The sequence below is a fragment of the Esox lucius genome, chromosome 23 (genome assembly GCF_011004845.1).
Source record: "Esox lucius isolate fEsoLuc1 chromosome 23, fEsoLuc1.pri, whole genome shotgun sequence".
Taxonomy (NCBI): Eukaryota; Metazoa; Chordata; class Actinopteri; order Esociformes; family Esocidae; genus Esox; species Esox lucius.
Window position 1 is genome coordinate 1,379,419 of NC_047591.1, and position 23,610 is coordinate 1,403,028.

Below are 23,610 nucleotides of genomic sequence, written 5' to 3' on the forward strand. Positions count from 1 at the left end.
GCTGGTGTTGGTCCACTGTGTTTTCTGAGGTCCAAAGTCAATGCAGCTGTCTATCAGGAAGCTTTAGAGCACTTCATGCTTCCTGCTGCTGACCAACTTTATGGAGATGCAGATTTCATTTTCCAACAGGACTTGGCACCTGCACACAGTGCCAAAGCTACCAGGACCTGGTTTAAGGACCATGGTATCCCTGTTCTTAATTGGCCAGCAAATTCCCCTGACCTTAACCCTATAGAAAATCTACGGGGTACTGTGAAGAGGAAGATGCGATACGCCAGACCCAACAATGCAGAAGAGTTGAAGGCCACTATCAGAGAAACCTGGGCTCTCATAACACCTGAGCAGTGCCACAGACTGATCGACTTCATGCCAAGCCGCATTGCTGCAGTAATTCAGGCAAAAGGAGCCCCAACTAAGTATTGAGTGCTGTACATGCTCATTCTTTTCATTTTCACACTTTTCAGTAAGCCAAGATTTAAAGTAATATTAAAATTTTTGGGGATACTGCATTTGGGATTTTCATTAGTTGTCAGTTATAATCATCACAATTAAAAGAAACATTTTAAATATATCAGTCTGTGTGGAATGAATGAATACACTCACCTAAAGGATTATTAGGAACACCATACTAATATTGTGTTTGACCCCCTTTCGCATTCAGAACAGCCTTAATTCTATGTGGCATTGATTCAACAAGGTGCTGAAAGCATTCTTTAGAAATGTTGGCCCATATTGATAGGATAGCATCTTGCAGTTGATGGAGATTTGTGGGATGCACATCCAGGGCACGAAGCTCCCGTTCCACCACATCCCAAAGATGCTCTATTGGGTTGAGATCTGGTGACTGTGGGGGCCATTTCAGTACAGTGAACTCATTGTCATGTTCAAGAACCCAAACTGAAATGATTCGAGCTTTGTGACATGGTGCATTATCCTGCTGGAAGTAGCCATCAGAGGATAATAGATAATTGCAATTAATGAGAAATTGAACAGGTTTTCCTAATAATCCTTTAGGTGAGTGTATATATGACCAGCACCTGTATGTGTAAGTTCAAATGTATTAAATATAGTTGCATATCAACAATGGACGGGGTCCTCCAATATGGTGAGTATAGGAAAATGGTCTGGTAGGGTACACACACTGTATATCTTTGTATAGTCATAAAGACATCTGACTCAACAGTCCACTGTCTAAGATGTGTGTGTGCATGTGTATGTGTCAAAGAGAAAGACAGCATAGAAGCATATTGAGTATATACAAAGTACTGCCATAGAGCTTCAATATGGTAAGTATAAGAAAATATTTATTGTGTCCACGTGTGTGTGGTCATATAGATCTCTGAGCCAACAGATTACTGCCTAAGACAATGGAGAGACAAGCATTGAGAGTGAAAGCGGCAGTGGTAAGGCAGTGCTACATCTATGGGTTATTGTTGCAAGTGTATGTATGGGAGGGTATGGTATTTTGAGCAAAAGGTAACAGAATGAGACTGTCAGATATACATTGAGGGCAAGATGTATTTGTGATGCACTGTATTATTGACAATGTACATGTCACTGTCCAACATATTCTTCCGGATCACACTATATGGGGAGATGTATGAGGCAAAGGACAATGAGGATAGAGGGAAGCCGATATTTATTAAACAATGAAATAATAAAAACAACAGGAAGCAGAACACCATAGAAACTGTACAAAAAAGAGTAAACATATGTATATGAAACAATGAAACAGAATAAAAACAACAGGAAATAGAACACAATAAAAACTTCATAACATTGACTAAAAATCTATGGATGTAACAAAATAAAAAGAGGGACAAAATATATAGTACACACCATAGGGAACTATTTATTTTAAAACAATAAAAAAATATTAGGTCCGCAGATTACGTTACTTTATTTACTGTTGCATATTTATTTATTTTCTAATTAAAAGTACCGTGGCACTCCCAGTAATAAGTACAGCAGTATCATATACTGTCTGTTTAAAATACCTTTAAGTTGAAACAAGGTATTTGCGTTGCTATGATACGTAGGGACCAGCACCACAATCCACGCGCGGAAGTTATCATTTGTGCGTACTATACGCAATTGATAGCTAGCGATCTCTGGAAATGAACCTAAGAAAAGCTGATAACGAAAGCAGGGTATTTAAAAAAAACTATTGACAGGAAAATATTTATTTGCAAATGTCGCAGGTAAAGCAACTTGCTTAATATGTTAAGCTAACGTCACCGTTTTTAAAGAGTGCAATTTCCAGAGGCACTTCCAGAGCAAGCATGCAGCGAAATACAAAAACTGTCACCCGATGCTAAAATTCAACAAGTCCAAGCGCCGCAGATGCAGCCTCACTGATGAACATCTTCTAGCAGTACCGCACACTGCTTCAACAGAAATGACTCCTGACACCTCACTTGTCAACGCCCATACGAGTCTCTCCTGTTCATAGTGAGTGAGTAGCCCTAAAAGTTGAATTCTTGGGTCTGGGCTGCTGGAATCGCTGTCGTTAAAAGCACGTAGTACAAAAAATATACTGTATGTCGTTAGATGTCAATTATACCAACATTTGCTTTGAGTGAAAATCTTCAGAAGTGATTTCATAGACTTATGTTTGCCCTAATAACTATTATACCTATATAACTGTTATACACTATACCTTATGTAGCTCACTCTGTTGCGTTGAAAGTTATGTTTTAAGGCAATATGGGTTGTAACATTTCTGTTGAGTAATAACCCTAAAAGGGATTTTTTTAGGCCTTTGCCTGCCATAATAACAATTATTAACCGAAAATAATAATAACATTGTTAAAGTAAATTAAGTTAAATTATGAAAACAGTGTTATGCATAAATATAATATGCAAGTTAGCAGAGTTAGCTATGTTGGTTGTTTTTAGGCATGTTGGTTAAAAAAGTAATCTGGCCCATGATGCTCTCTGGTATTTTCAGTGTGGCCCCCCCAGTGAAAAATATTGCCTACCCCTCCCCTAGTGAGTAAATCTCAAGAGCCATGTTCCACATCACAACATCTAGTTTCTTTCTTATAAGACAATTTGCATAGGCCAAATTCAGGTGTAGAGTAGCCAATGGAGTGGGTGACTTAGAAAGTGCTGCTGGCTAAACCCTCTATTTTCCTCCATGAATCAGCCCCTAAATGCTTCACAACATTTACATTTTTGTTATAATGCAATTTGCATGGCAGTATTTGGCTAACAGTGTATTGAACTGGAGCCAATGGAGTGGGTGAATAAGAAAGTGTTGCTGGCAATAACCTCTGTTTTCTCCCGTTATTTGGTACTTTATATGTATTCTTTATACCCTAGTGAGTAATTCCTGAATGCCATGTTCCACTGTAAAATGTTTTTGTATATGCCAAAATCAGGTATAGAGTATTGCACTGGTTGGCTAAGAAAGTGCTGCTGATGTAAAGTACAGTGGATATAAAAGGTCTACACACCCCTGGGAAATTGCCAGGTTTTTGTGAGGTAAAAGAATGAGGCAAAGATAAATCATGTCAGTACTTTTTCCACTTTTAATGTGACCTCCATCCATCTTCTTCCGCTTATCCGGGGCCTGGTCGCGGGGGCAACAGTCTAAGCAGAGATGCCCAGACTTCCCTCTCCCTAGACACTTCCTCCAGCTCTTCCGGGTTGACACCGAGGCGTTCCCAGGCCAGCCGGGAGACATCCAGCGTGTCCTAGGTCTTCCCCGGGGTCTCCTCCCGGTGGGACGGGCCCGGAACACCTTCCCGGGAAGGCATTCAGGAGGCATCCGGAACAGATGCCCAAGCCACCTCAGCTGACCCCTCTCGATGTGGAGGAGCAGCGGCTCTACTCTGAGCTCCTCCCGGGTGACCAAGCATCTCACTCTAAGGGTTCGCCCAGCCACCCTGCGGAGAAAGCTCGTTTCGGCCGCCGGTATCCGGGATCTTGTCCTTTCGGTCATGACCCAAAGCTCATGACCATAGGTGAGAGTAGGAAACGTAGATTGACCGGTAAATCGAGAGCTTCGGTAAATCAGCTCTTTCTTCACCACGACAGACCGATACATCGACCGCATTACTGCAGAAGCTGCACCAATCCGTCTGTCAATCTCCCATTCCATCCTTCCCTCACTCGTGAACAAGACCCCTAGATACTTAAACTCCTCCACTTGAGGCAGGCACTCGATCCCAAACCTGAAGTGGGCAAGCCACCCTTTTCCAACTGAGGACCATGGCTTCGGATTTGGAGGTACTGATTTTCATCCCCACCGCTTCACACTCGGCTGCAAACCGTCCCAGTGCATGCTGAAGGTCCTGGTTTGAAGGGGCCAACACGACAACATCATCCGCAAAGAGCAGAGACGAAATCGTGTGGTCCCCAAACCTGACACCCTCCGGCCCCTGGCTGCGCCTAGAAATTCTGTCCATAAAAATTACAAACAGAACCGGCGACAAAGGGCAGCCCTGCCGGAGTCCAACATGCACTGGGAACAAGTCTGACTTACTGCCGGTAATGCGGACCAAGCTCCTGCTTCGGTCGTACAGGGACCTGACAGCCCTTAGCAAAGGACCCAGGACCCCACATTCCCGAAGCACCCCACAACATCCAGAGACTTGAGGTACTCAGGGCGGATCTCATCCACCCCTGGTGCCTTGCCACCGAGGAGTTTCTTGACTACCTCAGTGACTTCAGCCCGGGTGATGGACGAGTCCACCTCTGAGCCCTCATCCTCTGCTTCCTCAATGGAAGACGTGACGGCGGGATTGAGGAGATCCTTGAAGTACTCCTTCCACCGCCCGACGACATCCCCAGTTGAGGTGGTAGTTAAAGATCTCTCTGACAGGAGACTAGGCCAGACGTTCCCAGCAAACCCTTACTGTACGCTTGGGTCTGCGGAGTCTGTCCAGCTTCCTCCCCCGCCATCGGATCCAACTCACCACCAGGTGGTGATCAGTTGACAGCTCCGCCCCTCTCTTCACCCGAGTGTCCGAGACATATGGCCGCAGGTCAGATGAAACGACAACAAAGTCGATCATCGACCTACGGCCTAGGGTGTCCTGGAGCCACGTGCACTGATGGACACCCTTATGCTTGAACATGGTGTGAATAGCACAGAAGTCCAATAACTGAACACCGCTCAGGTTCAGATCAGGGGGGCCGTTCCTCCCAATCACGCCTCTCCAGGTGTCACTGTCGCTGCCAACGTGGGCGTTGAAGTCCCCCAGTAGAACGATGGAGTCCCTAGTCGGAGCACTTTCCAGCACCCCTCCCAGAGACTCCAAAAAGGTCGGGTACTCTGCACTGCCGTTTGGCCCGTAGGCACAAACAACAGTGAGAGACCTATCCCCGACCCGTAGGCGCAGGGAAATGACCCTCTCGTTCACCGGGGTGAACTCCAACACATGGCGGCAGAGCTATAATGTGACCTATAAGGTATATATTATACAATTCAATTGAAAAACAAACTGAAATCTTCGAGGGGAAAAAATGAAAAATAAAAACCTTAACCTCTTATAACTGGGGATGTGTCTGTGTTCAGAATTAACCAAACACATTCAAACTCATGTTAAACAGAAGTCATTACACACCTGCCCTCATTTAAAGTGACTCTGATTAATCACAAATGAAGTTCAGCTGTTCTAGTAGGATTTTCCTAATATTTTCTTAGTTGCATCTCAGAGCAAAAGCCATGGTCCACAGAGAGCTTCCAAAGCATAAGAGGGATCTCATTGTTGTAAGATATCAGTCAGGAGAAAGGTACAAAATAATTACCAAAGCATTAGATATACCATGGAACACATTGAAGACAGTCATCATCAAGTGGAGAAAATATGGCACAACAGCGACATTACCAAGAACTGGACGTGCCTCCAAAATTGAGTGAAAAGACGAGAAGAAAATTGGACAGGGAGGCTTCCAAGAGGCCTACAGCAACATTAAAGGAACTACGGGAATTTCTGACAAGTACTGGCTTTGTGCTACACGTGACAACAATCTCCCTTATTCTTCATATGAATGGGCTATGGGGTAGGGTGGCAAGACAGAAGCCTTTTCTTACAAAGACAAACATCCAAGCCTGGCTGAAGTTTGCATAAACAAACACCAAGTCCCCCAAAAGCACGTGGGAAAATGTGTTATGGTCTGATGAAACCAACGTTGAACTTTTTGGCCATAATTCCAAAAGGTATGTTTGGCGCAAAAACAATCACCCAAAGAAAACCATACCCACAGTGAAGCATGGTGGTGGCAGCATCACACTTTGGGGCTTTTTTTCATCAGCTGGAACTGGGGCCTTAGTCAGGGTGAAACAAATTATGTACAGTTCCAAATACAAGGGAATTTTGGCACAAAACCTTCAGGCGTCCGTTAGAAAGCTGAAGATGAAATTCACCTTTCACCATGACAATAGCCCAAAGCACACATCCAAATCCACAAAAGCATAGCTTCACCAGAAGAAGATTAACATTTTGGAATGGCCCAGCCAGAGCCCAGACCTGAATCCAATTGAACACCTATGGGGTGATCTGAAGAGGGCTGTGCATAGGGCATGTCCTCGCAATCTGACAGATTTGGAGTGCTTTTGCAAAGAAGAGTGGGCAAATATTGCCACATCAGGATGTGCCATGCCAATAGACTCCTACCCAAAAAGACTGAGTGCCGTAATAAAATCAAAAGGTGCTTCAAGAAAGTATTAGTGTAAGGGTGTGCACACAAGTATGTTGATACTATAAGCAAGATTGACTTACCAAGGCCAAGCAATTTTTTGGCTAGTGCATTACATACACAAAGGCAATTCAAACCTTACAAAAGCTTGAACAACAGAAATAAGAGATAAAGAAATGCAGCATAAGGTGAAAGGAATAAAGGTGCCTGCACACGGGCCGCAGTGGCGGTGAAGGTCTTATAGACTTTCAATTGGAGTAGGGCGATGGGCGGCAAATCGCAAGCAGTTTTGCGAGCACCTCAATCCCGTGAGCGGTGCCGCTTTCTGTGCATGCTTTCTAGTGGGTGGGGGTGCCCAAAGTTTAATTTTCTTTTTCTTTTGAGAGGCCACTGTCCATGTCGACCAAAGAACAGCGTTCATCTTGTCAACTAATTTTTTTCTTTCATGGCATAACAACGTATTCTTTTCTTTCATTTGTGAATGACATTGATACAATAACTATCAAGAAAGGTGACAATAACTAACTTTTTCATCAAGTGAAACCACAAGAGAATCGTGGAAATAAAATAAATAAATGTTGTTGTTCACAACAGATTTGAACTTGAGCCATCCACGTGAGAGGCACTGTCTTTAACCATAACGCCATGGCATTACGTTTTTTCCCTGTCGCTAAACACTATTGAGCATTGTGTTAAACTGACTAACATTTCTTATTAAGTTTACCTCCACCAGAAATAGCGTCTATGAGCTGTTAGCCTTTGCCACTGGCCGTTTGAACAGGTTATTAGCCAGTAATAGGCTTACTGGTATCTACTAACTTCTTAGAAATAATCATAAGAATTGAGCAATTCCTAGCGACTGAAGATGAACTTATCCATGCCAGAAAAAAAAAGTCACAATATAACCGTACTAAAGTTTTCGTCAATACAGAATAATCCACAATGCGTACTTCGCTTCGCCTGCGAGGAGATATGAACTTGGGACCTATAGTCCACAAGTCTGCTTCTCTAACCACTATGCTATTTCACAAGGGGTAGCCAGTCAGTCACTCAGTAAGATACATTCACTCTTCTTATCTCTTCAATTTGCTTGGCTTTCATTTTTATTTAATTTACAAAAACATAAATATGTAGGCAAACTTCTAGTCGACATACCAAAACATAACTTCGCCAGACCATTGTTGTTACTATGGTAACCAATGCAAACTCAGCCACTGTAGCTGTCGTGTGTACACCCCCGCATGGGTGTACACATGGTGGGCAGATTTTTCTTGCGGTTCAGTTGCAGCTTACCGCGGCCCATGTGTAGGCACCTTAAATCATACATTAATAAGGAAGTGACACATTTTACATTGTGGTGCATTTGTATGTGCTATATTCCTTGTCATCTTATTTTATATTGTCTATTATTATTAATATAATTTTTTGTTGTTGTTACTGAGGCTGTTATGATTGTTGTTTTTCCATGATTGTTGTTTTTAATTTTTGATTTGCAATAAGACTTGTTTTTCTACATTGGATTACACATTCTCCAACCAGACATGATTTTGATGGTAAGGATATGACAAAGATAATATTGATTAATGCCAGCTGCAAAGGTGAAATTATCAAATTTGATCGTATGCAAATTTCATGAATGAGGGCCACCACCATCATCTTCCGCTTATCCGGGGCCGGGTCGAGGGGGCAGCCAGTCAGTATCTGGTGTGACCATGATTTGCCTCATGCAGTGCAACATCTCTTCTTAGCATAGAGTTGATCAGGCTGTTTACTGTGGTCTCTGGAATGTTGTCCAACTTCTCTTCAATGGCTGTGACAAGTGGAAATTGGCAGTAACTAGAAATATTGTTGATAATACAATTGTGTACAGATCCTTGGGAAATGGGACTGTGCATTATCACGCTAGAATTGCCACAGATGAATGGCAAAACTAAGGGCTTCAAGTCATACTATCACTGTGCTGTCAAATTGGCCATAAGATGCATTTGTGTTCATTGTCTTTTGCTTATGTATGGCCACATCATAAACCCACCAACAACATTTACTTCAGCCAACAGGTCACCCACACAATGCGATTCATGCCTTGCCTGGTACAGTTGAAACTGTATTCATCCGTGAAAACCAAAATATTCTACCATGCCAGTGGCGATTAAGTGTGAGTATTTGCCCAATGCAGTGAGAATTTTACCCACTGCGGTTACTACACTAAAATGCAGTCAGCTCAAGCCACTGGTGTGGACGACTAGCACACAGATGAGCTCCCCTGAGATGGTTTCTGACAGTTTCAACTCACAGTTTCATCAGGTGGCTGGACTGATGTTCCAGCAGTTGAAGAAGCCAGATGTGGAAGTCCTGCGATGGTGCAGTTACAAATGGTCTGTAGTAAGGATGTCACTGTCAGGGCCTGACTGCAGGGATGCCCTCTAGGCATCTCTATGTTTAGTTTTGTTGGTCCCCAATTAGAGGCTGCTGCCCTGCGTTCTCTCTAATTGGGGATCCTATTTAAGTTGCCCTTTTATGACATCAGTGGTGTATCATTGTTTGTGCCTCATGCCCTTCAGTTTGTGGTTGCCACCTCTCTGTTTGTTTTGTGAGTATAAAAATCAAAGAATGTCAATGTACTGCTGCTCTGCAGTCCACCCTACCAACCATGACAGTCACAAACAATTGCAAAAAATCATGTCAAACCTTTGCAAGAAGAAAAGAAAAAAACATCATCATCATGGCAATAGCAACACTTCAACTAGTATATCCCAATAACCCATTTTGCTGTTAAAAAATAACAGCAAAATGCAGTGTGGAAAAAATATGTAGTTACCATTTCTCTTTTCATTCTCTAATGTAGAAAGGTTGTCTCTGACAAATTAAGTTGTTCACGCCTTGAACAAGGCAAGCTATGCTCATTGCTAACTGCTATGCGCAAGCAAAATGGTTTGATGCAAACTACCTGTGTTAGCGACAAGTAGGGAGCTTAATATTGTATTTCACCTAGCTAACCACAATGAAATAAATCTGCTTTGTTCCATTAACGTAATCAGGTGAACATCAGAGCAATACAGCATTTACATTACATGAATTAAACAACTCATTTTTTATATATGTTCAAGTGAATTATTTTGCCTCCTGAACTATATTTAGTTGACAGATGCCATAAATATAAAGCCTAAGCAGCTTAATGTATAGATTTTCTAAAGATGTTGTGGATAATGGACATAATGTCATAACTATATATATGGATTTTTCCATGTGCATTCAAGTTCAATTTGACGTAACTGTGAGGCACTAACTGCACTCTTCACAAAAAGATGATAAACCATTTTATATACAAACATCAATTAGATATTTACGTAGATGATTTATAATCTCACATAATTCTGTTAGGTCAGAGACTTAAGCAATAAGAAAAACGACTCACTAAAGGCCAAAGTTTCATGTATTTGTTTACTCTATAATATGTTTTTGAATGTTCCTTAAATGTAAATAAATTATGCTCTTATATTCATTATTAATTAAAAAGAAATAAACTACTGCCATGTTGGACTTTTGTACAGTGATATCAAAAAAGACTAGAGAATTGTATAATTTCTCTGTAGATGTACTGCCAAATTCTCTATAATGACATCACAACATTTGTGGCATTGTGTTAATACATCTTTTAAAGTGGCCATTTTTGTCCCCAGGACAAGGGTAAACTTTTTTAGTCCACAACAGAATTGCATGTGGCGTTTACATTTTTGTTCACTAGAGTTTGCATTATTTTCTAAAGACCGTTGTAGGACTGTATTCAGTGATTTAATAGGTTACCCTAAGAGCTTAAATTCATTGCCCAAACTGCATTGATTTACTGTATAGGACACGGTACATGGTGCTGATGGTCGAAAGAGGGGCAGGAGATATTTCAACCCTAGTCACTTCTCTGTAGGATATATGACAAGACAGCCTTAATACTGCCATTAAGAGAAGTTGTAATACTGTTAATGGAATGTAGAACATAAAATGGCCATAGTCAATCATTGTAGAGTGGCCCATAAACATTCTAGGTGGATACCCTTTTAAAGTGCTTTAAGCAATGGTTGGTTAATAGTAGACACGTAATTTAAATCCATTTTGATTGTGCCATGCTAATGTGGACAACTTTGTCACAATCCCGGGTAAAGAGGTTGAACAAATCCATATAAACTCTGTCTGTTACCATGACAACTACATCTCCGTACTGCTTGCATATGAGTAACATCTGCAGAGGAAGACAAATGTATGGATGCCCACTAACATGAGAATACTGTTAATCAACACTCATACACAGGCGCACACACAGACTGACAAATCCAATGTGTAAGCAGGTCATAAACACTAAACATGAGGGGAAAAAAATGAAATTACTCCAGCGCAAAAACATAACCTTTGTTATTACTTTGGCCTCAATAAACAAGACACCACGCAAGCCTAAACAAGACACCACGCAAGCCTAGTTCAGTCGGACCACAATAGAAAGTATTGCCCTCTTGAGATTCAAACCCAGGTCACCCACATGAAAGGCTGTGTCACTAACCACTACACCACAGAATGCTACATTTGATGGGTGTCAGTATAGCTTCTTGTGTCTATGAACAAATCTTCTTTTGTAACTGGCCGTTTTAAAAGCTAATTGGCTATTCATGAATGATATTGATACAGTTAAACTGACTAACGTTTCTTACCTAGTTTACTGACACCACAAATAGCGTCTGAACTGTTACCTTTCGCCACTTGCCGTTTGAACAGCATACTTTTTTCTTTCATTCAGGAAAGACATTGATACAATAGCTATCAAGAAAGGTGACGATAACTAACTTTTACATCAAGTGAAACAACGAGAGAATCCTGGAAATAAAATAAATGTCGTTGTTCACAATAGATTCGAACTTGAGCCTTCCACGTTAGAGGCGCGGTCTTTAACCATAATGCCACAGCATTATGCATTTCAACAGTCGCTAAACACTATTGAGCATTGTGTTCAACTGACTAACGTTTCACCACAAATAGCATCTGTGGCTTTTGCCACTGGCCATTTGAACAGTTTCTTGGCCAGTAATAGGCTTACTGGTATCTACTAACTTACTGGAATAGTCATAAGAATTGAGCAATTGCTAGCGAGACTGAAGACGATCTTTTCCATGCAAGAAACAGTTACAATATTACCGTATACAGTTTTAGTTACGGCTCACTGTAACGTAACTACTGTAGCCTATGTTGTAGCCAGCAAATGTGTTTGTCTATCCAGACTCAAAACGCATGCACGGATGCGTACTTCGAAAATCCACCAGAAACAGTCGCACTATAACCGTAAACTGTTTTTACGGTTATAGTGGTCGGTCGGTGACATCCACTTTTCTTAGGCGATCCGCTTACGCGGTCCAGCAAAAAGAAAAAAAGAGGTGAGAAAATATATTTCTAACACCTATTTACTACTTTTGATCAGAGCCCTATGAAAACTGGTCATATGTAGTTTACTAAGGAACATTGTGTCTTTTAGTTGGAGATACTCTGTCTTGATAGAATAACAGCATAGAGTAACACCAATTCTAAAGTTTTATATGGACTTAGTCCTTTTCCTTGTGGGGGCCAACATTAGGGTACATTTTGCCAAAATTTTTGCTGGTTTCAACAGGATCTGCACTGATAAAATGACTAGTGGTCAGGAAATGTAGTTGTAAACAGGCTTCAGATTATTTTAAAAATTTATAAATTCATAGAACGAAAGCAAAGCATCTACAGTATCTGTTTATTGTTTAACTAGCTAAAGGTAATTACAATTGTCTATTTTGTCTATTTAATTATTATTCAGTCTCAGTCATACACAGAAACAGATTAAAGTGTCCCAGATTATCTTAACCTTGTTCAACCTAGCCTGCCCCCGAAACATTCAGCATGTCACTTTATGGGAAAGAACATAATGTATTTTATTTTTGACTATAATGTAATTAGCCTGTCTCAAAATTTAGCAGACAAGACAATACACTATAATATAAAGAGATTATTTATTGAGTTCAAAACAGGTTGCTACTAGTTTGGTAGAAAACATTTTGGCCTTGTCTTTAATATTCCAGATGAATACATCATGAATAAGTAATGTTGCATGTCTTTGGGCAAAAAACATAGTGAAAGAAGACAGGATGTTAAAACATATTCAAATTAGAGGAAGAAAAATAAATGTTTGGATGGAGAGTAATTTGATTATAGTTTGTAATAAAATGTTCATAATATATGTGCAGCAGTAGTGGAATGATAATGTTTGACATTTATTTAGCAGAAATAATCTTACCAGGGGTCGGCAAGTAAAGTTTGGCATGGTGGAATTTTTTTTAAGCCACTAGATGGCGGGCCTGCACATAGTCAAAGGAAGATTTAAGAAATTAATTGGTGAAAATTCAAGTGCTCTTTTATTTCTTGAGGTATTTTTATCCATTACACATTTCCCACATATGTTTTATTTCCTCTATCCATATTGTGAATAATAAATGTGTATCGTTTTAATTTGCTTCTTTGTTAATGTAATAATTATTTGACGTAGCCTACTTATACTCTCAGAATTATTCCTTTGCATCTCCACGTACTACATAGCATTTCTTTATTGTTTGTGTGCTGGAGGTAGGCTATGCTATTATATTGTGTGCAGAGCTAAACATTCAAGCTAGCTGTATACACAAAATGGCACCAACAAAGAGTCTAAAGAGGAAAGTTGACAGCGAAAATAGGGCATTCAAAGGTGAATGGAAAGGCAACTATTGTCTTCATCCTACCTTATTTCGTTAATGCAAAGCCGGTGTTTCTTATTTGCGCTGAAGTTGTCGCTGTGTGCAAAGAGTATTTCAGAGGTGTTTCAGGCAAGCCACAATTGAATGCACTTCAGAATTTTTCAAAGTAAAAACTCTCAATTCAACTCCAAAAAAAAGCATTGTTGCAAAATACTTTCTTGCATTTTTATTTAGTAGGCAAAATCACTAAAGAGGAAGTGTTTATGTGAGTTGCTGTCATGACATTTGATCTATTTCAGCCCCAGTCGCTGTCAAAATATTCATGCTGCGGAACAGATATTATTGCTGGTGGGCCAGTTTTATCTCACCGAACTGTCTTTTGCCGAACCCTGGTCTATACAAAAGTGCAGCCTAAAACTCTATTTCTATTGATCAACAGAAAATATACCGACAAATAATGAAAAACAATGTTGAAGCGAATTCCCTCTATGCAAAAATTCAGTTCACTTACCAGAGATGGGGACAAGTCACACATGGTCAAGTCCAAGCAAGTCTCAAGTCTTAACCATCAAGTCTCGAGTCAAGTCTCAAGTCACAGTTCAGATAAATCAAGCAAGTCAAGTCAAGTCAAGGGTTCACCCTAAGCAAGTCAAGTCGAGTCCTTATAAGTTTCAAGGCAAGTCAAGTCACAGTACTAAAGAGATGAACACACACACACTGTCCTCTGTTTCTGACGTGCGCTCGGTGAGAAGCTCGATTTCAAAATCAAATACCGTTCAGTCTCTGGTTAGAATCCTGCTGCGTCCATAGCAACGCGCTGTTTTTCATGGCAACGGTCTGTTATCAAGAAATAACACGCATTCTGCACTGGAATTCAGCCAATCCATGTAATAAGGGCTAATAATAACAACCTTATAAACTAATTATTGTGACTGAAAAACTGTCTAATATGTAATTACGCTAGTAATCACATCGGCGCCTCCATGTTAGCCTTTCATGCAGTAAAGTTAACTGTTATGGTGTAAGCACAATGCTTTTTAGTTTCAACGCGCAGTCCACAAACACTTGAAAATGCGCACATTTAATACAGACATTATAGCCTACGTGTAATAATATACATTCTAGCTCATTTTAAGATGCCCATCAACATTAAAATTCAGGCTATGCCACTGTTATAGTCAAATTCCCTTACATCTATTTACCAGACGTATTCAGTAATGATAATGGTCACATTTCTAACAAGAAAAAAACAAATATAATATGGAACCAAGGCCAAATTATGACAAACAAAATATTAATTCATTACATTAGGAACTTAATCGTTATAGATCTTAGTGAAACTGAATATAAAGAGATTACTTTCTTACCTTTCCTTGTGGTTCTTAAAATGACGAATGAAATTTGACGTTTTTGCATATTTAGCATCTGGCAAATCTGTTTTTATTCACACGGTCCAGTTCAAAGTCTTTGTATCCAAACGATACTATTTGTGGAGCTCGACTAAAGTTACTGTCTGCCATGTTTGGCGCGGTTTGAATTGTGCAGCGTTAAAGGCACATACGCTGATTAGTGGTGCTAATGTCACAACATATAAAATCATTTTATTGCTGTTTGTTTATTATAAGTTCAAGTCATTGTCGAGTCGTCCACTTCAAGTCAAGTCAAGTCTCAAGTAACTTGTTCTCAAGTCAAAGTCAAGTCAAGTCATTTTGATACTTTAATCAAGCAAGTCACAAGTCCTGAAAATTGTGACTCGAGTCCCCCACCTCTGTCACTTACAATAATTCACTTAATTCAGTTTCTGTTCAAATTGCATAAGAAGCACTACATATCTTAGGAAATCATTGTGTCATTAAACTCTATTTTAACAATTTTTAAATAACAAATTGTAAGCTCATCACTAAAAGAGGAAGTGAAACTAACTAGTGCTAGGGAGCAAAACGGTGTCACAGGGAAATCTAAACATAACATCTGGGACATTCCAGTCATTATTTTAATGTCTTACGTTATAGGTTTCATTATATTGGAATTCACAAAAGTAAAAAAAAAATTAAATAAAGATTTTCATCAACTCTGTCAAATACAAATGACAAAATCCTAGATTGTATTTGAAATGTGTATTTTAAATACATGCATCATAAATACTGCCCATCCCTGGCGGTACCTGCAGCCCATTCAGGTTGCACAGGTAGTCCAGCTCCTCCAGGATGGCACATCCATACGTGCCGTCACAAGGTTTGCTGTGTCTCCCAGTACAGTCTCAAGAGCATGGAGGAGATACCAGGAGACGGGCCATTACACGAAAAGAGCTGTACAGGTTTCCCTGCTTAGACTGCTGCCCCCGCCCCGGATAAAGCGGAAGATGATGGATGGATGGAGCTGTACAGGGCCGTAGAAGGGCATCAACCCAGCAGCAAGACCGGTATCTGCTCCTTTATGTGAGGAGGAGCATGAGCCCTCCAGTGGGCTACCTTGACTGATGTTAGGCACCGGATAAATCCTCAGACCCATTGTCAGACCTCACACTGGTGCAGTGGGCCCTGGGTTCCTTGTGGTCCAGGACAATGCCCGGCCTCATGTGGCCAGAGTGTTTAGGCAGTTCCTGGATGACGAAGGCACTGATGCCATTGACTGGCCCTCATGTTCCCCAGACCTGAATCTAATGGAGAACCGCAGCCAAGTAGCGCCACAGACTGTCCAGGAGCTCACTGATGCCTTGATCCAGGTCTGAGAAGAGATCCCCCCAGGACACCATACTCCATATCATCAGGAGCATACCCAGACGTTGTTGGGACTGCATACAGGCCACGTGGGGGCCTTACACACTAGGGAGTCACATTTGAGTTGCTTTGATTAAATTCACGTAAGCTGGAAGAGCGGATTCAATAGTTTATTTAGATTTTTGGTGTGAGTTTGAATCCAGCCCTTAATCGGTTGGTGATTTTGTTGTGAATGCATTACACAATGTACAGTAAAGATTTTGATCTTTAATGTATTTTATTAATTGAGACCCAATGTGTGATTTAAGTGTGATTCCCTTAATTTTTGCCAGACAGCATATGCCGAGCCCAGCCAAGAAGAGCGAATATCGATTACTGAGTGAGTATGTGAGTGAGTGAGTGACTACCCCTTAAATACCGTAGTGGTTAGAGACGCAGACTCTCATGTAGGGGACCGGTTTTTGAGCCTTGAGGCAGTCAAAGCAAATTATGCCTTAGGATTTGTTCAGGATAGACAAAAACTTTGCTGGCAACAACCTTCAGAAGCTACGTTATAGTAGCCTAAAATTGTTAACGGTTATATTCCGAAGTCCGCGTCTATGCATGCTTTGTGGGGTAATATACAGTAGATCACAAGCCCTTGCACAGTAAAAGAGGAGGGGTTTCCACAATTCTCGTCTTTTTACTTGACGGAAAAGTCAAGAATCGTCACCTATATTGAAAGCTATTGTATCAATGTCATCTACAATGAAATAATTTTTTTTTTTATTGTGCCATAAAATGAAATTATTTTGGCAGTGTAAATGTTAATGTTAATCTTCAGTCTCACTAGCAGTTACTCAATTCTTATGACTATTCCAAGTAGTAAGTTAGTAGATACTAGTAGGCCTATTAAGCCATACAGTTTATAGATGTTATTTGTGGTGGATGTAAACTTAATAAGAAATGTTAGTCAGTTTAACAAAATGATTAATGGTGTCGAGCTAAATCTAAAAATTTGGCGTGATGTTAATGCGTTTCATCATCATCATCATCTTCCGCTTATGCGGGGCCGGGTCGCGGGGGCAGTCCCTCCAGCGTGTCCTAGGTCTTCCCCGGGGTCTCCTCCCGGTGGGACGGGACCGGAACACCTTCCCAGGAAGGCGTTCCGGAGGCATCCGAAAAAGATGCCCAAGCCACCTCAGCTGACCCCTCTCGATGTGGAGGAGCAGCGGCTCTACTCTGAGCTCCTCCCGGGTGACCAAGCTTCTCACCCTATCTCTAAGGGATCGCCCAGCCACCCTGCGGAGAAAGCTCATTTCGGCCGCCTGTATCCGGGATCTTGTCCTTTCGGTCATGACCCAAAGCTCATGACCATAGGTGAGAGTAGGAACGTAGATTGACCAGTAAATCGAGAGCTTCGCCTTGCGGCTCAGCTCTTTCTTCACCACGACAGACCGATACATCGACCGCATTACTGCAGAAGCTGCACCGATCTGTCTGTCGATCTGTCCCGTTCCATCCTTCCCTCACTCGTAAACAGGACCCCTAGATACTTAAACTCCTCCACTTGAGGCAGGCACTCTCCACCAACCTGAAGTGGGCAAGCCACCCTTTTCTGACTGAGGACCATGGCCTTGGATTTGGAGGTACTGATTTCATCCCCACCGCTTCACACTCGGCTGCAAACTGTCCAAGTGCATGCTGAAGGTCCTGGCTTGAAGGGGCCAACAAGACAACATCATCCGCAAAGAGCAGAGACGAAATTGTGTGTCCCCAAACCTGACACCCTCCGGCCCCTGGCTGCGCCTAGAAATTCTGTCCATAAAAATTACGAACAGAACCGGTGACAAAGGGCAGCCCTGCCGGAGTCCAACATGCACAGGGAAGTCTGACTTACTGCCCGCAATGCGGACCAAGCTCCTGCTTCGGTCGTACAGGGACCTGACAGCCCTTAGCAAAGGACCCAGGACCCCATATTCCCGAAGCACTCTCCACAAGATGCCGCGAGGGACACAGTCGAATGCCTTCTCCAAATCCACAAAACACGTGGATTGGTTGGGCAAACTCCCATGAACCCTCCATCACCCTATAGAGGGTATAGAGCTGGTCCAGTGTTCCACGGCCTGGACGAAAACCACACTGTTTCTCCTGAATCCGAGGTTCTACTATCGGCCGTATTCTCCTCTCCAGAACCCGGGCATAGACTTTCCCGGGGAGGCTGAGAAGTGTGATCCCCCTATAGTTGGAACACACCCTCCGGTCCCCCTTCTTAAAAAGAGGGACCACCACCCCGGTCTGCCATCCCAGAGGTACTGTCCCCGACTGCCACGCAATGTTGCACAGGCGTGTCAGCCAAGACAGCCCCACAACATCCAGAGACTTGAGGTACTCAGGGCGGATATCATCCACCCCCGGTGCCTTGCCACCGAGGAGTTTCTTAACCACCTCTGTGACTTCAGCCCGGGTGATGGACGAGTCCACCTCTGAGCCCTCATCCTCTGCTTCCTCAATGGAAGACATGACGGCGGGATTGAGGAGATCCTCTTAGTACTCCTTCCACCGCCCGAAGACATCCCCAGTTGAGGTCAACAGCTGCCCACCTCTACTGTAAACAGCGTTGGTAGGGCACTGTTTCCCTCTCCTGCGGCGCCGGATGGTTTGCCAGAATCTCTTCGAGGCCAGCCGATAGTCCTTCTCCATGGCCTCACCGAACTCCTCCCAGGCCCGAGTTTTTGCCTCCACAACCACCCGGGCTGCAGTCCGCTTGGCCTGTCGGTACCCGTCAACTGCCTCAGGAGTCCCACAAGCCAACCAGGCCTGATAGGACTCCTTCTTCAGCTTGACAGCATCCCTTACTTCCGGTGTCCACCACCGGGTTCGGGGATTGCCGCCTCGACAGGCACCGGAGACCTTACGGCCACAGCTCAGAGCGGCCACTTCGACAATGGCGGTGGAGAACATGGTCCACTCGGACTCAATATCTCCAGCCTCCCTCGGGATCCAGTCGAAGCTCTGCCGGAAGTGGGAGTTAAAGATCTCTCTAACAGGAGACTCGGCCAGACGTTCCCAGCAGACCCTTACAGTACGCTTGGGCCTGCCGAGTCTGTCCAGCTTCCTCCCCCGCCATCGGATCCAACTCACCACCAGGTGGTGATCAGTTGACAGCTCCGCCCCTCTCTTCACCCGAGTGTCCAAGACATACGGCCGCAGGTCAGATGAGACGACAACTAAGTCGATCATCGACCTGCGGCCTAGGGTGTCCTGGTGCCACGTGCACTGATGGACACCCTTATGCTTGAACATGGTGTTCGTTATGGACAAACTGTGACTAGCACAGAAGTCCAATAACTGAACACCGCTCGGGTTCAGATCAGTGGGGCCGTTCCTCCCAATGACGCCCCTCCAGGTGTCATTGTCGTTGCCCACGTGGGCGTTGAAGTCCCCCAGAGCACTTTCCAGCACCCCTCCCAGAGACTCCAAGAAGGTCGGGTACTCTGCACTGCCGTTTGGCCCGTAGGCACAAACAACAGTGAGAGACCTATCCCCGACCCGTAGGCGCAGGGAAACGACCCTCTTGTTCACCGGGGTAAACTCCAACACATGGCGGCAGAGCTGGGGAGCTATAAGCAAACCCACACCAGCCCGCCGCCTCTCACCATGGGCAACTCCACAGTGGTGAAGAGTCCATCCTCTCTCAAGGAGTGTGGTTCCAGAGCCCAAGCCGTGCGTAGAGATGATCCCGACTACCTCTAGTCGGAACCTCTCAACCTCACGCACGATCTCAGGCTCCTTCCCCGCCAGCGAGGTGACGTTCCACGTCCCTAGAGCTAGTTTCCGTGTCCAGGGATCGGGTTGTCTAGGCCCCCGCCTTTGACGGCCGCCCGATCCTCTCCACACCGGCCCCTTATGGTCCCTCCTGTGGGTGGTGAGCCCACGGGAGGGCGGCCCCATGTCGCTCGTTCGGGCTGGGTCCGGCCGGGCCTCATGGGGAAAGGCCCGGCCACCAGGCGCTCGCGAACGAGCCCCAACCCCGGGCCTGGCTCCAGGGTGGGGCCCCGGCTGCGCCATGCCGGGCGACGTCACAGAACACAAAATTGTTTTCATCATTAAGGGGTTTTTGAACCGCTCTTAGTCTGACCCGTCGCCTAGGACCTGTTTGCCTTGGGAGACCCTACCAGGGGCATATAGCCCCAGACAACATAGCTCCTAGGGTCACTCGGGTACTCAAACCCCTCCACCAAGTTAAGGTGGCAGTTCAAGGAGGGTTAATGCGTTTCAAAATGATTTAATGTCGAGATGCAATTTTCTGACAAGGTGGTATGTCCCAATCGGTCCCAATACTGGCATACTAGCTAACTATATACAAAACAGTACATACTTCACCATCATCCGCAAAAGTAGTTTGTAGTATGTAATTTGAGATTCAGCCAATGCTTTTGATTTCCTCATAGTTTACATAGTGTAGTGTTTAGCTAGTAAACTGTTATTGTACAGACGACCATCTACAGTAATCTTTGTACAAAAGTACACTTCAGTTCCGTTAATAAATGTTCTGTTGCCCACGTTAATTCAGCAACAATGTAATGGCTGGCATAAAAGTGGCATTTGGAGACTATACGGAGTTTGACTGACTACGTCTTGTGGGATTATCCCTACCCTTCAATGTTTTGACCCCGGTTCGATTTTCCTCTCAGAAGTATTTATCCACTTGCTACCTTTCAGCTGTCATACAACAATATACACTCACCTAAAGGATTATTAGGAACACCTGTTCAATTTCTCATTAATGCAATTATCTAATCAACCAATCACATGGCAGTTGCTTCAATGCATTTAGGGGTGTGGTCCTGGTCAAGACAATCTCCTGAACTCCAAACTGAATGTCAGAATGGGAAAGAAAGGTGATTTAAGCAATTTTGAGCGTGGCATGGTTGTTGGTGCCAGACGGGCCGGTCTGAGTATTTCACAATCTGCTCAGTTACTGGGATTTTCACGCACAACCATTTCTAGGGTTTACAAAGAATGGTGTGAAAAGGGAAAAACATCCAGTATGCGGCAGTCCTGTGGGTGAAAATGCCTTGTTGATGCTAGAGGTCAGAGGAGAACGGGCCGACTGATTCAAGCTGATAGAAGAGCAACTTTGACTGACATAACCACTTGTTACAACCGAGGTTTGCAGCAAAGCATTTGTGAAGCCACAACATGCACAAACTTGAGGCGGATGGGCTACAACAACAGAAGACCCCACCGGGTACCACTCATCTCCACTACAAATAGGAAAAATAGGCTACATTTTGCACGAGTTCACCAAAATTGGACAGTTAAAGACTGGAAGAATGTTGCCTGGTCTGATGAGTCTCGATTTCTGTTGAGACATTCAGATGGTAGAGTAAACAGAATGAGAACATGGATCCATCATGCCTTGTTACCACTGTGCAGGCTGGTGGTGGTGGTGTAATGGTGTGGGGGATGTTTTCTTGGCACACTTTAGGCCCCTTAGTGCCAATTGGGCATCGTTTAAATGCCACGGCCTACCTGAGCATTGTTTCTGACCATGTCCATCCCTTTATGACAACCATGTGCCCATCCTCTGATGGCTACTTCCAGCAGGATAATGCAACATGTCACAAAGCTCGAATCATTTCAAATTGGTTTCTTGAACATGACAATGAGTTCACTGTACTGAAATGGCCCCCACAGTCACCAGATCTCAACCCAATAGAGCATCTTTGCGATGTGGTGGAACGGGAGCTTCGTGCCCTGGATGTGCATCCCACAAATCTCCATCAACTGCAAGATGCTATCCTATCAATATGGGCCAACATTTCTAAAGAATGCTTTCAGCACCTTGTTGAATCAATGCCACGTAGAATTAAGGCAGTTCTGAAGGCGAAAGGGGGTGAAACACAGTATTAGTATGGTGTTCCTAATAATCTTTTAGGTGAGTGTATATCCATACGTATAAACAAATAGGTTTTTATTATCAAATATTATAAATGTTATTAGTATAGTAACAAAAAATGAAAGGGCTATACTGTATGCAGTTTAATGTAGTTATGAATAATTTTAATGAATATAACCTTACATATTTGACATCTGTTGTGGAAATTCTGAATCCTGATGCATTCTTACTGTTTAAAGGACTGAGTCCCATTGTTTGGATGTGAGAATGAATGAGTTACTAGTTAGAGATGCTGACAGGGATTTGGTATTTGTCCTAGGGGGGCATCCTTGACCGGCACCAGCAGATTATAGGGTTAATCGTAAATCTGCCCATCTGTATAACCCTTTAGTGTCTCTGTTGTTTGTCCAGATGCTTAAGGTCCCCCTCAAGGGTTGAGAAAGTTAACCAGATGGGGGAGGACAACATGTGACTTGTTTGAATCCTAAAACATGTGATAGAACAGGGGGAGTGTGTTTCATTGACAAGACCAATGGCTAACAACTTACCACACCCTTTTTCTATGTGATATATACGGTTGAATGAGCTATATTGAGTTAGAGACTCCTCGGATGATTATGTATGTAAGCGTTTGACGCGTCTCTCATATTTGCAAATATTAATAAAACTGTTAGAATGTGCCAAGAGTATTTCGTCTCTGTACTACTTAAAGAGTTCTGATCGATAAAATTACCATCACATCCAATATCAATATGGAAGTACCAGGATTCCATACATTATTTGCTTCTTTGGCTTAAATTATTTTCTTTATTCATTCTATAATATTTTTCCCTGTAAAGGAAATGGAAAGTAAGCATTTTGTTGATTGGTCAAGACCAGGAGTGTCATGTTCATACAACTGTTAAAACCTGAGTTTTATTAAACTTTTGTAAGAGTTAAGTAGGTAGATTTCTTTGAACTGCACATTTTATTAATTTTGATGTTTACTAGTGGCATGCACACGCACGCACGCACACGCACATACACAGCACGGTAAAGCTCATCAGTTATGACTTAAGAAGGAGGGGGAATGAGTGGGAAGGAGTGGAAGTTGGAAGGGTGGATGAATTTATAACCCTTTAGTTCTTTAAAAATACTTTTTCTGTGACAGGCACAACAAATGTATCTCTTTAATTATGTATGTTTATATGTGTGTGTGTATTTGCATGTCTCACTGAGATGAATGAGGTGAAAATGTAGAGCTGAGACAATGCTATTACATACAAAAAAAGTTGTAGACAGTGGATATGAAAAGTCTACACACCCCTTTTAAAATGCCAGGTTTTTGTAATGTAAAAGAATGACACTAAGATAAATCATGTCAGAACGTTTTCCACTTTTAATGTGACCTATAATGTGAACAATTCAATTGAAAAACAAACTGAAATCTTCAAGGGGGAAAAATGAAAAATAAAAACCTTACAATTAACTGGTTGCATAAGTGTGCACAGACCGCGCTTTTATTTACTCACATTTACAGTGGGGAGGAAAGTATTTGAAACACTGCCGAATTTACAGGTCCCACTTACAAAGCATGTAGAAGTCTGTAATTTTTATCATAGGTACTCTTCAACTGTGAGAGACG

At 42.8% G+C, this 23,610-nt stretch overlaps 1 protein-coding gene across 2 annotated transcripts in view; it reads right to left on the minus strand.

Annotated features, from left to right (window-relative positions):
• Positions 1 to 23,610, minus strand: part of tmtc1 (transmembrane O-mannosyltransferase targeting cadherins 1) — a 314,311-nt gene that overhangs the window by 85,831 nt on the left and 204,870 nt on the right. The window lies entirely within an intron of this gene.